The sequence below is a fragment of the Cydia splendana genome, chromosome 14 (genome assembly GCF_910591565.1).
Source record: "Cydia splendana chromosome 14, ilCydSple1.2, whole genome shotgun sequence".
Classification (NCBI taxonomy): domain Eukaryota; kingdom Metazoa; phylum Arthropoda; class Insecta; order Lepidoptera; family Tortricidae; genus Cydia; species Cydia splendana.
Genome location: NC_085973.1, coordinates 13,868,491 through 13,875,940, shown reverse-complemented (window position 1 = coordinate 13,875,940; position 7,450 = coordinate 13,868,491). Strand labels below are relative to the sequence as shown.

Here is a 7,450-nt window from a genome sequence, read left to right as displayed (position 1 = left end):
CTTTTTTACGTGTTACTTATTTACTAATATACGTACATATTATATATCAGCATTAACCCGGCCTTAGCTTCATACGCAGCCATATGGCAGTTATAATCTTCAACCGTATTTATAGCTATTAAAGTTCAATTTTAAACAATTTTTTATGACATGAAGTAAGGCCTAAAATAAAAGCTTGTAAAAAGCGGCATAAATCCACCAAGGCCACTGTTATTTTTACTAAACATAACATAACACGCAGCCAGCCCATCATTGGTTCAATCAATTTGCATATGGAATAAAAACATTCACGTTAGCATATTTTTATAACGCATCAGCATGTATTTTCTGATACGTTTCGTGTAAATTGGTGATGGCACGCGATTCCGCCTTTAGGTGAAACAATTTGTTCTACTTAAAATAGTGTTACGTGCTTCATATGAAGCATAAATAATTGAGGGAGCTCTTGCGCTCGGGCGAAGTTAGAGATTGGCTTTTTAAACGGTTTTTTAAGGTAATTTTTAAAGTGGCACCTAATAAGTTTTGGATAATAAAACACGCGATTTTTGACATGACCAAATAGGAACGATAGGTGTGGTTGTAAAAGATAAACAAATAATTGTTTATCTCTAAAATGAATTGACTGATTTATTTGGAAATTATTGGCGGTTCGATGTTTTTATAATAGACTTTGATGAACGGCGTAACAGAGGACGCTGCTTTAATTCTTACCGAAGATATATAAACTTTAAAATGACAGGTAGATAGGGATAAATTCGTAAAAATAAGTTTCAAGAAAAGCTTAAATACTACTACGTAAATCAAAGTATTATGTATATACTCACTTTGCTATGATAGTTCTAACAGGCCCTCTACGTATGCCGTACAGTATTGTAGAAATACTGTACAGTTGATAGTAGAACGTACATGTGCACATTTTTCACAGTAGTGAATTAAATGTAAATTAAGTAGATAAATGCATTCATTATCATTATCATCATCATTCAGCCTATATACGTCTCACTGCTGGGCACAGGCCTCCTCTCACTCGCAAGAGGGCTTGGGCTATAGTCCCCACGCTGGCCCAATGCGGATTGGGGACTTCACATACAGCTTTGAATTTCTTCGCGGATGTATGCAGGTTTCCTCACGATGTTTTCCGTCACCGAAAAGCAAGTGGTAAATATCAAATGATATTTCGTACATAAGTTCCGAAAAACTCATTGGTGCGAGCCAGGATTTGAACCCGGTCACCACCGCATCGCATATCGATAAATGCATCAATACTTAATATTGATCGTGAAATAAGGCAACTGACAAAAGTTTGCTTGGCGTTTGTTAAGCGTTGGAAGCAAGAACATAATAATCCAAATAAAAATGATGCTTCTGTAGCTAATTACGCATTATATGTAAGCAAAATATTGCTAAACATTTACTTCCCTAAACCACACCTAAACTATTTCAATAAATTCAAAAACCCATAAATTGATATTTAAAAGCAATTCCTCACAAAGGTTTAGACAGCGGAATCGCAGGGCGCACACAGGTTAGAAATAAATGGAAACAACGAGGATCTGAGCGGAACATCTGTGACACTTTAATTTGTTTGTAGCCATTGTTATGCGAAATTAATATTCCAATTTATTCCATTTCTCTATCGAAGAGGAAAATCAATATTTGATGGGATCTTTATCGCGCAGTCTTAAGCGCTGCGCATATTTGCGAAGACAATTGAAACTTTTGTTTTTTAATTTTGTTTGATGCTGATAATACTTGTATTTGTTTCATAATGATAGGTCTACCGTTTAACTGAGGTGGTTGGTAAGAAGTTATGTACGTACTTGCTGAGATTCTAAACCAAGAAAGCCATAAAAGTCAACATATATTTACAAACTTACATTCCATTATCGAAATGATGTCATTTTGTTATCATTCGCACGTGCATTTCCCTCGCAGGTACATACGTGTTCGTAACTTTGTCCATGTAACAACATCACGTTAAAAATGATAAGAAAACGAATGACATAATTTTGACTTCGGAACGTAAGATGGAACTGGATATTGGCTTTAAGTTAGGATAATGTAGGTACACACCCAGAGAATAAAATCTTCATCTTCAGCATTCGCTATATCAGTTGTAAATAGTGTTAGTGTGCAGTACAAGTTGAGTAGTACTGTTTGACTGCAACCATGAGAAATGTGACTACTATTGTCTCTATGTAGAGTCGGACTACGCAAAATTTTCATACCAAGCGATACGTCCGTACGTTAAGTAACAAAACTCTTTATTAAATAATAAAGATTTAACGTTGATATTCGTAAAAAATATTGGAAGAAAAGCTTTAGGTACTTACATACGATCAAATATAAACTTGATTTAATCTAGTTATAATCTAACGAGTCTAAACATTCACAGATTAAAAACTTGTAACTCTTTATCTATTTATGAAAGTACTGCCACAATAGTAGTAATTTTTCGCCCCTCAACGAAAACGGAAGCTCGACACCCGCGTAATTACATTATCTCATTGCGGACGTGTAAGTAGAAATGTGTTTGCACATGCGAGCGTCGCGTGCTCCCGGATTACAAGTGCGTGTATACACGGCTTTATATCTAAAATGTATGAATTCTTTACAGACTTCATTAATTATTTTTTTAAAGGGATTTTGGCGTGATTTATTTCAAAGTGGCAATGAGGCTTGAATCGTAGTTTTTTTTATATGGTCCGTTAAAGGGTTATGTAATAGGTACTTTGTAATAGGTTTTCACCAGTTAAAATGAGTTTTAATAGCATTTTCTTTGAATACAGTTTAAAACTTTTTTTTGTTTTAATTCGTTTTTACCTACTTATTTAATTTAGTAACATTTCTTTAAATGTCACGCAAAAGCTTTTGATTTCAGCAGTAACAAATTTGAGTACCTATCATATAATTTCTTATCTTTATAATACTGCTGTTATTTGCCGTATAAAACTTATAGCGGTATAAAAAAGGTGCGTTCTATGTTTATTACTCGATGAATTAAGGTTAATACTGGTATTATGAAGCATCGTTTGGGGTTTCTAAATGTAAAGAGAAGACACCAGTGTATCAAGATATAGGTTTGTAGATACCCAGTCGCAGGGGTATACAGCTCATAATTTTGCGGTGAGGACATAATTCCTAGTTTACCTCGGGCTTACCGAGGATATTGAGATCATTGAGTTATGTTCGGCTCTAGTTATCTTGTAGGTATTTTATCACATGAGAGATGCCTCAATTTTGCTATAACAGTGCTAGCTTCCATTAAGTTATGAACGAGCTCTAAATCACTAACTAAAACTACACATCACAACGGCAAATCCTTTATTCTAATGAATAGTCCGCCAGTTCCGTACAGGCTGTGCCAGTTGGACTACTGCCTACATTACAATGGTAGTATTCTCACCCTCTACCTAGCCCAACGCTCAGGAATACCAGTTAAAAGCACAGTCTCTGATAATGCTCAATTGTTAAGGATCTCGAGGTCACGAGTTACACTGGTTTATTTGAGACTCCTACTTGATTGCGCGCGGTAAGCGTTTGGAACACACGGCCGGGCCTGGCTCAAGCCAAGATAATCTACTAAGCCGACACGCGTACTATTTTTCTTTCTTGGGCGTGATTCTTGCCAATTTGACTGAATTGAAGTGGATTTATATTAGCTTTTACGAAATTAGGGGAATTACCTGTGTTCGTAATATCTACGTATATTATAGTTGGTTAGTATAAAGTACGATTAGTAATCGTACTTAATGTAATCGTCGATTACATTATAATTATGATTTCGGTCTCTGTAAAATGCTGTTTTTTTGGTGCTTCTCGGCGTAGACTTCTGAAGTACCAATAATATTTTTTTTGTAAAATATGAATGTCAACTGTATACTAAGTCAAACAAAGGCAGTTTATGGTGGGCTAACGATAGATATAGAGAGCAACTGGCCTGACAAAAAATATTGAAAGCAAATCGTTCGAATTAAAATAAAAACACGCAAATAAAATGTCCCTCTATATTTTATTGCTATCCACTGTAAAATAAAATTCAATCACACGCCTTCTAAAATAACCAACTGGTCGCGGGACACATTTCGAAAGTCATTTACAGCTCGCGGTACGCCGGAGCGGAGCATTCTTTGAAATTATGACAGTGGATATTTTTGCCGGCACAATATTCACATGCGAGGCAAAAAATAAATGGATATGCCGGAATACCGGTATTCACGCGACGACGCCAGTGCATCCAATATCGCATTTTACTTGCAAATCACTTATCGTCGGTATTGAGGATGCTCTTTTATGCTTATACGTTAAATACCGCTAATTCTTTGCATGTTTAAGTTTTTAGGTTATTCTACTGTCAATGGAAAACATCACCTGCATGAAGACTAAACTATTTTAACACTCTTTGTTTACACACAGATACAGATCTATAGGTCATTTTGTTCTAATGTTTTTCATTATGTTGTACTTAATAAAATTATTGTTCAATGCGGGGAAACAATACTGATTTTGAATATGTAAGTTGTGAATTTAATTCATTTTGAAATTGGGAACCGATATCCTGAAGAAACTTTAGTATAAAAAGTACATTTAATTATTTTACACTAGCAGGCTTCACAGACGTTTTTGTGCCCGAACCCAACCCCATAATACTGTAGCACCACCGTTCTCTTTTCCATCGCTTTCAAAACTAAATCTCGGTAAAGAGACAAGAATTCTCGAGATTCATATTTGACTTTACCTGCACCGCTTAGCGACGCCGCGAGTCTCAAGTGTGAGTTGACTTTGTTAATAACCCGCTCCACTTTACCTACTTACCTACCCATTAAGTCCCAACTTACAAACTCCGTATTATCTCAAAGCGAACGAACGAGCACCCGTTTTTTGCCTCTGTAAAACCTTTCACGATACCTGTCTACGGTATTTCGATTTTTATCAATAGAAAAGGTTTTAAGTTTGAATTTCCTCGCTGTCAAGCAAGGGGCGGCGCAGCACAATCGAAAATTTCTTATTCAGTTATTTCTTGAGAAGTGTTTGGGATTTCCTTTTGGGTGGGAAGTTTTAAGCCAGCAGTAAATTATTCCATCGACAGGTGAGGCCGTAAAGGCAAGATTTACGCTCACGGGTACAGCGGGCGAGCCTCCCTTCTGATAAGATGTATTACCTACAGAATTACGTTGTCTATAAGTATTCATCGGGGAGGAATTGTTTGACCTTCCCCTGCAAACTTTAGCGCCTGCGATGCAACTTAACAAAATGCTCGTGCAATAAATAAAGAAGTTTAGATGGGTGCATTGCCGGAAAACAGGTACTTACCCGAAGAGGTTTGAAGCGTGTTATTTGCGATACAATATCCACTCGGGGAAACATTTCTTATTGCAAGGGTCGTTGGATAACTGCGAGAGTTTAGCTAACTCAAGTAGTGAGGATCTTTCGGAAAACTTCGTTATATGGAAATACGAAAATGGAGTTTGATAAGAATATATTTCTATGGCATACATATGAATGTATTGTTGGAACTGCCGGACTACTTTGCGGCTAACTTTTAATCAAATACATAGTTACGTATAATAAAAATAACATACGATTTTGGGTTCGTCATTTTTATGCATAACTATGAAAGGATACTAAGATATATCTAAATAAGCGCATTTAGATTCCATTTTAAAATACCTCCTATCAGGTAGAAACACATTTTAAAAATGCCATCCAACTAGAAACATTTTTGTAAGCTCACCTTACCGTGCTTAAATCAGGACACAGCATTAAACCCGTACATTTCACAACAATTTGTTCCAGAATTCATGCAAAAATGCAGTATTAATGCATAATTAGGCTTCACAAAGGCTTTTTATAAAAGTCAACGATGTAAAACTGTCGGGCTGACGCATTTTGCTTTATTTCGAGGTCTCACAAAGCGTTGCATCTCTTTATACGTAAAAGCTAGCACGCATTATTCACATGATATGTGGCTGGCTGGAGAAATGGGTCAAACATTTTCAATTTTTGTGTCTTACTTTTACAGGGAAAAACACTTATACAGTGTGTTTTTTCTATTTATTTGCTTATTTTCCTTTACGCTTGTAAAATATGGGATGGACAGTGACGTTAGGAGCTGAGGCATACATTTTTTCCCGACTGACGACATAAGATTGTTTTTTTTTGCAAGTGCAACTATTTTTTTCTTATACGCTAATGGCTAAACTTGTACTAATGTTAGTTTATTTATTTATTTATTTAGCATTTTAATTCAGGCAACAAGGCCCATATTACAAAAATACCTTACAGACTAACATACATATGTATTTTATAAACTTAAAACTAAACCCTATTTAGTCGACAAAACGGCGCGGCTCCGTTGCATCGGCTGCTCTTGTGTCGGATTCGGCAGTTTGCCCCGGAACCTCCGAAACACGACACCTTTCGGCCAGAAGTCGGCGCACTCGATGTTCCCCTGCAGCGGTCGCGGCACGCGCACCACAAAAGAGTTGAAGTGCACGTAGTGGCGCGATCGAAGCTGGAACACCCTCAGCGTGTAGCCGGTCTTCTGGTGTACATACTCCACCACTTCAGCAGCCGTGGCGGTATAATGCAGGCGCGATACGTACAGCTTAGTTAGGCTATCTAATATTAGGTACTAAAACCTCCTGCTTTAAGTGTTTATGTATGTATTTAATCGAGCTTGTAAGTATATTTCTTTGAACTTTTAACCTCTTATATTTATAAATAAATGCAAACACAATAACTAGTAAGCTAGGTTAGTATCTAAACCTATTATTTATCAGTTTTATCAGTCCAAATATATAAGCCAACGCATCTATATTCAAAATATAGTAAAGAAACTACTGTCTCTCGAGAAATTTAATAAGCGCTTCGTGTAAAATACGCCAAAACTCTCAACAGAAGCTATTACAAAGCGAACTACCTACATTCTGATTCGGCGAGCAATAACGCTAACAATGATTAAGATTTCGCTGGCACGCCTCCCCTACTGAGCGCTTTGAACCATCTCCAAGTTTTAAACGAATTTTATTGCGCAAAATAATAAAAACATACTGGCTGTCACACTCCCGCACCACTTGCGGCATCAACATCCGATAATGTCTCCCGTATTTTATTCAACGAACATTTTTCTGTCACAACGTTCGAAATTTATGATCGCGAATTCAAAGTAATCTATTAGCTTTGAATTGAAACAATGGAATACAAATTAGCATTTGCATTGCAAACCAACCAGCCCACTGAAGATTTCGTTCGTGGGTTACAAAACTTATGAAGTTTTAGCTTACGGAACTCAAATGGATCAAGTATTAAATGGCATAAAATTAACGACTCGTTTAATATTTGTCGAGTGAGGCTGAATATGTTGAAGTATCTTATGCGAAGCGTGTTTTAACAAATTAACAATGTTAGTTATAAATAAGCTAAGTTGAATCACCCTTATATCCATACA

At 36.4% G+C, this 7,450-nt stretch overlaps 1 protein-coding gene across 1 annotated transcript in view; it reads right to left on the bottom strand.

Moving 5' to 3' along the window:
- Nucleotides 1-355: 355 nt before the first annotated feature.
- The window catches only part of LOC134796759 (brachyurin-like), a 519,833-nt gene continuing 512,738 nt past the window's right edge, over nucleotides 356-7,450 (bottom strand). The window contains exon 5 of the mRNA XM_063768973.1: nucleotides 356-369. The gene's annotated coding sequence lies outside the window, so the exon portion shown is untranslated. The remainder of the gene's footprint in view (nucleotides 370-7,450) is intronic.